The sequence below is a fragment of the Danio aesculapii genome, chromosome 13 (assembly GCF_903798145.1).
Source record: "Danio aesculapii chromosome 13, fDanAes4.1, whole genome shotgun sequence".
Taxonomy (NCBI): Eukaryota; Metazoa; Chordata; class Actinopteri; order Cypriniformes; family Danionidae; genus Danio; species Danio aesculapii.
The window spans coordinates 6,033,631-6,041,130 of record NC_079447.1 but is presented as its reverse complement, the minus strand read 5'-3'; the positions used below and the strand labels follow the sequence as shown (position 1 = coordinate 6,041,130).

Here is a 7,500-nt window from a genome sequence, read left to right as displayed (position 1 = left end):
TCAAAAAAACAACAATCTTAACTTCTGTTTCATGCTGACTTTAAAGAACCAGTTCACCCAAAAAATTCAAGTTCTGCCATTAACCTCCATGTTATTTTTTGTTCCTATATGTATGCCAATGGCAGCTTTTTTCACAACATTCTTCAGAATATCTTGTTTTGTGTTCATCAGAACAAAGACTTTTTTTAAAGTTTAGAACCTCTTGAGTGAGAAGAAATGATAAGGAAATCTTCAATATTGCGGTGAACTATCCCTTTAAGATATGAAACACATGGTGCAGTGCTGATCTTCCATTGGCAATCACTTAAAGTGAATTATCTGGACATTCTTGACCTCGTCTGAGCTCTCAGTTGTCCTGCTCCACCCAGAGTCCTCTATAAGAGCCAGGAGACCCCTTGACCCGCTGTTAAACAAGAGGAATTCATCACCTAAAGAACAGACCCCTCCAGTCCTGTGAAAACAAGGTTAAACCCTACTAATATTTGATGAAGGATGGCTGCGTAATGGATTTTCCCTCTCTGTGGAATAATAAGCAGAGTTTTGTTTTGATGGATAAACGAGACCAGAGGAAAATAAGGGAAAGTTTTATCTCAGAAAATAGAACATTTGCTGTAGGAGAGTTCAGTGCCATCCCAAAGACCCCACAACAACATTCAAAGAATTGCAGGCCTCATTTGCCTTAGTAAAGGTGAGTGTTCATGACTCCACCATAAGATAAAGACTGGGCAAAAAGTGGAGTGGCCTAGTTAAAGTTCTGACCTGAATCCAATTGAGATGCTGTGGCATGACCTTAAAAAGGCAGTTCATGCTTGAAAACCCTCCAATGTGACTCAAATACAACAAATCTACAAAGATAAGTGCGTCAAAATTCCTCCACAGCATTATAACAGACTCAAAAAGGCTTGATTGGAGTTGTTGCTGATAAGAGTGGCCGTTAGGGGGCAAACACTTTTTCAAAGAACAAACAACACACACAAACACACACAGAAAATGACAGTTTGTCATTTGTCGTGACTTGAAATTATAGATTTTCCATCACATATTGATTTCTTAGCTTTTTCTGATTCAAGGACGGGCTACCTGTCAATCACATGACATCCACCAATAGCAAACTACTAATAGCCAAACATCCAATCATTTCCACTGACAAATTCTGGTCCCGCCCTAAATTTGTTCTTATTCGTGAAGCTTTTTTCACCTTTTCCACTGAAATTAAACTTTCAGTTGCATTTGTCCATCTTGACTCAACTTTGGGTTGCGACAGCTAACATTTTATCATGTTACAGTGTGTAAATATCTATCTATATGGGAAAACCATGGGAAAGTTAAGAAACAATTGAAGAAATCCTAAATTCTCTGAATTCATAAGTGATATTACAGTTTGTTATCTGTTGTGAATGAAAATCATAGATATTCGACCAAATATTGATTTCTTAGCTTTTTCTGATTCAAGGACGGGGCTACCTGTCAATCACATGACATCCACCAATAGCAAACCACTAACAGCCAAACATCCAATCATTTCCACTGACAAAATCTGGTCCCGCCCTAAATTTGTTCTTATTCGTGAAGCTTTTTTCACCTTTTCCACTGAAATTAAACTTTCAGTTGCATTTGTCCATTTTGACTCAACTTTGGGTTGCGACAGCTAACATTTTATCATGTTACAGTGTGTAAATATCTATCTGTATATAGGAAAACCATGGGAAAGTTAAGAAACACTTGAAAAAAATCCTAAATTTTCTGAATTCATTAGTCATACCACCGTTTGTTATTTGTTGTGACTGAAAATCATATATATTCCACCAAATATTGATTTCTTAGCTTTTTCTGATGCATGGGCGGGGCTACCTATCAATCACATGACGTCCACCAATAGCAAACCACTATCAACTCATCCAAGAGGTCACAAAAGACCACACAACAACATCCAAAGAATTGCAGGCCTCATTTGCCTTGGTAAAGGTGAGTGTTCATGACTCCACCATGAGATGGGCAAAAATGACTTTGGAGTGGCCTAGTCAAAGTTCTGATCTGAATCCAATTGAGATGCTGTGGCATGACCTTAAAAAGCCTGTTCATGATCGAAAACCTTCCAATGTGGCTGAATTACAACAATTCTGCAAAGATGAGTGGGCCAACATTCCTCCACAGCATTATAACAGACTCAAAAATGCTTGATTGCATTTGATATGGACATCCACCAACAGCAAACCACTAATAGCCAAACATCCAATCATTTTCAGTGACAAGATCAGGTCCTGCCCTACATCACAACAAGGAAGAAAAGGGCCATTTTAAAGCTCCAAACATTAAAACAGAGTCAAAGTGTGTGCAATGTTTTCCCCCTATTGTGAATGCTGAAAGTTGCAGTAGTTTGACAGAAGCGCTGCTGTGTGGCTCTGCTTTTGGCACTGGTGTGAGGGAACAGATTGTGCGCAGTATGGGGTGGCACACATTCAGGACGCTCTCATACTGAGGTCACGCTCCAGCACTTTGACATTTCCTTTCTTTGCGTCTCAATACACTGAAGCCAATGAAGCTTCTTCAGCCGCACATTCGTGAGACTCTGAGGAGGAATCAGCCTGATATTTTGGGGATTTTCTCACGGGATCGCCTGTGAAGGTCTGACCTGACACAGCATGTGGGCTGCGTACAAATTCGCTTACATTCAGCCGTCAAGGGTTCTTGTTAGGACAGTTAATTTATTTGAACACCACTGCTACTTCTAATGTGAGGCTAAATGCGTATACTTTTTTTAAGTAATGATCAATTCAGCATCAATAATTAAATTGATTTAGCAGTATTAGTGTAATAAATTATTATTCATGCTAAATCAATTTAATTATTCATGCTGAAATAATAATTAAATTGATTTAGCATGAATAATATTTGATTAAATTAATTTGGCAATTTTTTTCACAATTATTTATGTATTTAACATTAATAATAAATAATTTAATAATAATAAATTTATAATTTTTAAATAAATACTACACATTAAATTGCATTTTACTCATATAATGTATATAATTATATACAATAAATTAATTTAAATGGCTGATTCCCACATTGTGAATCTCAATTTGTTAAGAAGAAGTTAAAATAATAATTACAGGTTATAAATTAAATATGTAATTTAATTAAATTAATAATTTAATTAATTTGAATAATTTGTATAATTTTATGATTTGCATTCATTTAATTTTAAATATATCACTATATAATTCCTTTATATTGGAATAAATGTATTGATTAATTTCATCTATATGAATATTATTTTTTTAAACAATTACAATATAAATAAAGTGAAACATTTATTTAAAATATTTAATATAACACGCGGACACTGTGAGAACATGCAAACTCCACACAGAAATGCCAACTGGTCCAGCCAGGAGTCGAACCAGTGACCTTCTTGCTGTGAGGCGACAGTGCTAACGTTTTTTTTTTTTTTAGATGTGAGTTTCAGTATGTTAGTTATAAAAAGTTAGAGTGCTCCAAAACATCGACAAAATTCACGTTTAGAAAATATAAAGCTGACATAAACATCCACAGGCAGAGCTGTGATAAAAACTAAACGCTATTGGCTGTTTTTTTAAAGGGGAGGGGTTACTTTGTGTCCCACCCCCATTTTTCAAACTCGAAATAAATGCACTTCACTGGACCTTTAAAGCAATTACAATATAAATAAAAGTGATTTTTTTTTGTATCAATATCATTACCTATATCTATATAGATTGCAGTGCAGTGTGTAGTGTTCCAGTAATCAATACACTAGTGTTCATCATGTAAATCAGAGCGTGTTCAGTGACGCAGTGTCGAGTATGTGATCATCATCATCATCATCATCTGTTGTCAGTGTGTTATTCATAGGTTTCCTTCAGTCTCTCTCAGCGGTGCTGCAGTTACTTACATTGCTGGAGTTTTCTGCTCCTCCTGCATGTCTGCATGTCAGTGTTTTCTGCTTTTCAGTGTTCATGTTCAGTGTGCTGTGAATTCCTCGCTGAATGAATGATTTAATGAATGGCTCTGTCTGTCAGCAGTTCAGCTTTACTCCGTGATCCGGTCCGGATAAAAAGCGTCAGAACCACGTCATTACAGTTGAGCCAGGGTCCTTAAAGAGACAAATTAAAAAATACTATACAATATACAGTGCAGGAGTTTGTGACAGTCTGTGTGTGCAGTTATAACTAAATAATATGGACTTGCTGTAATGCTGTGAATGTGAAATTAGTTTTTAAATAGCCTTTATGCATAATAAAGTGCACAAAAGGTTCCTTAAATGTGTAAAAGTACACATACACACATTCTGTTCAGTCATGAGCTCATGAAACCCTAGAATTTATACATGAATGTGATTCATTTGCAAATGTAAACAAAAAACAATGGAATTAAAAGTGTATGTGCTTAGAAGAGTAAATCGTTTTTATTTCCAAATTTGTAGATAGAAGGACCACTGTGAAAATACTAAATACTAAAATATATATATAATATATATATATATATAAATAAATATATAAAATATATAAAGAAATATATAAAATATAATAATTGCCTTTTTGATGCCAGTGGTCAGAGGAGAATGGCCAGACTGGTTTGAGCTGATAGAAAGGCAACAGTAACTCAAATAACCACTCGTTACAGCCGAGGTCTGCAGAAGAGCATCTCTGAACACACAACACGTCCAACCTTGAGACGGATGGGCTACAGCAGCAGAAGACCACACCGGGTGCCACTCTTGTCAGCTAAGAACAGGAAACTGAGGCTACAATTCACACAGACTCACCAAAACTGGACAATAGAAGATTGGAGAAACGTTGCCTGGTCTGATGAGTCTTGATTTCTGCTGCGACATTTGGATGGTAGGGTCAGAATTTGGCGTCAACAACATAAAAGCATGGATCCATCCAGCCTTGTATCAATGCTTCAGGCTGGTGGTGGTAGTGTAATGGTGTGGGGGATATTTTCTTGGCACACTTTGGGCTCATTAGTACCAATTGAGCATCGTGTCAACACCACAGCCTACCTGAGTATTGTTGCTGACCATGTCCATCCCTTTATGACCACAGTGTACCCATCTTCTGATGGCTACTTCCAGCAGGAGAACGCACCATGTCATAAAGCTTGAATCATCTCAGACTGGTTTCTTGAACATGACAATGAGTTCACTGTACTCAAATGGCCTCCACAGGCATCATATTTCAATCCAATAGAGCACCTTTGGGATGTGGTGGAACAGGAGATTTGCATCATGGATGGGCAGATCTGCATGCTATAAGGTCAATATGGAGCAAAATCTCTGAGGAATATTTCCAGTACCTTGTTCAATCTATGCTACAAAGGATTAAGGCAGTTCGAAAGGCAAAAGGGGGTCCAACCTGGTACTACTAACTAGTACCTAATAAAGTGGCCAGTGAGTGTATACTACTTTTTATATATATATATAATGACACTACATTTTATACTGATTTTTTATTCTTATTCTGATTTTATAATGTAAGAATAGAAATCAACATAAACCAATAAGAAATAAACAAATCAATTCAAAATTCTTTAATTTTTCAATTATTTGTTTGAGTAACATATAAATTCTTGAAAAAATAGAGCTCTATGTAAGTTTTTCAAACTACCAAAAACCTTAGTCTGTTATAACTCTGAACAGCAGATTTGGGGTCTGAATGTCTGTCAGATGTGATTGTGGGTGTGTGTCGTGTGTGTTGCGTTCACAAAGGAATTATGAAACCGAACTAATCAGAGAACAATGTGGCCAAAGACAATGCAGCGCATCTGTATAACGAATGAACAAGCACTTTCATTGTTGTTTGGCGTCAGTGACCTTCATATCAAGACAAACCTCACTGTCAGCAGCTCATCCACAGTGTGTTTAAAATCCTTCAAACACTCAACACGTTTATAATCTGCAGACGTTCACAGATCAGCTTTCCATCCTTTTAAACTCATTACAATAACACTGAGAGGAAATATTTCTCTGATGATACAGTGTAGATATGATGGTTTGATTAGAAAGCATGCATATTCATCATCATTCTGTCCACACACGTACACACACACATACACTCACCGGCCACTTTATTAGGTATACCTGCACTCAAATAACTACTCGTTACAACCGAGGTCTGCAGAAGAGCATCTCTGAATGCACAACACGTCCAACTTTGAGGCGGATAAGCTACAGCAGCGAAAGACCACACCAGGTGCCACTCCTGTCAGATAAGAACAGGAAACTGAGGCTGCAATTGGCACAGGCTCACCAATATTGGACAATAGACTAGTTTCTTGAACATGACAATGAGTTCACTGTACTCAAGTGGCCTCCACAGTCACCAGAACTCGATCCAATAGAGCACCTTTACGATGTGGTGAAACGGGAAATTTGCATCATGGATGTGCAGCCGACAAATCTGCAGCAACTGCCTGATGCTATCATGTCAATATGGAGCAAAATCTCTGAGGAATATTTCCAGTACCTTGTTAAATCTATGCCACGAAAGATTAAGGCAGTTCTGAAGGCGTGCTAGTAAGGTGTACCTAATAAAGTGGCCATTGAGCGTATATCTGTGTTGAAGATTATGATGATTGCCTCCTGTATGGACTGAGAGATTTAAAATGTTCAGCTTTTTCATTCAAGCGAGATGTTTGACCTATAATGTAGATTAAATCGCTGGAATTCCTCTAAATAATCGAGGATGACTTTTCAGAGGATTTCAGAAGATTTCTTTCTTTTCTGTGAGCCTTAAAGTTTTCAATCTCATTTTAAGCCAATGAACTCCAGTGAGAATTACACTACAGGCTCGAGAGGGGTCTGGATGCAGACCTGGTGCAGTTGCAATCTGAGCTCCATCCAATGCTTAATGCACTCACCTAACTCCACCCCTAACCCTACCTCTCACAGTGACCTCACTAGCTCCATTGAGTGCATTGTGTCTGACATTGCACCACTGAGATATGCAGTCTTAGCTTGCATCATCAAGGCTGCATCCAGATACTATTGACAGGCTCTGCTTCATAAATAATCACCACTTTTACACATTTGAACTTTTTACACTCTAAAATTGCTGGGTTTAACATACTGTTGGGTCAAATATGGACAATAAAAATGTTAAAAAGTTAAAAGATTAACTCAGTGGCTGGGATTGTTCATATTTGACCCAATAAAGATAAAAACCCCACTGTACTTTTGTAGCTGTATTTCTCTCTAAAATGTCAGTGTTGAGATTTTGTTGTAATTGTTGTTTACCCAAAAAATGATGTAAAGCTACATCCAAACTACTTATTTAAAATGAGCTGAAACAACACTATTCTTGAGGCTTTTTTGGGGACAACTTAATTGTTTTATGTTTTGTTTCTGTTCTGGACATTGTTGACTTCTAATTTAATTTATTTTAGTTTTTTATTTGTTTTATTATTTTTTATTTAATTTTATTTTATTTTATTACTAATTTAATTTAAGTTCATTCAGTCATTTTCTTTCGCCAC

At 36.8% G+C, this 7,500-nt stretch overlaps 2 protein-coding genes across 2 annotated transcripts in view; one reads left to right on the top strand and one right to left on the bottom strand.

The window, feature by feature from the left end:
• Window positions 1–4,055, bottom strand: part of slc29a1a (solute carrier family 29 member 1a) — a 77,880-nt gene extending 73,825 nt beyond the window's left edge. The window contains exon 1 of the mRNA XM_056471408.1: window positions 3,917–4,055. The gene's annotated coding sequence lies outside the window, so the exon portion shown is untranslated. The remainder of the gene's footprint in view (window positions 1–3,916) is intronic.
• The window catches only part of mtrf1l (mitochondrial translational release factor 1-like), a 22,651-nt gene continuing 17,629 nt past the window's right edge, over window positions 2,479–7,500 (top strand). Inside the window, exon 1 of the mRNA XM_056471405.1 lies at window positions 2,479–2,625. The gene's annotated coding sequence lies outside the window, so the exon portion shown is untranslated. The remainder of the gene's footprint in view (window positions 2,626–7,500) is intronic.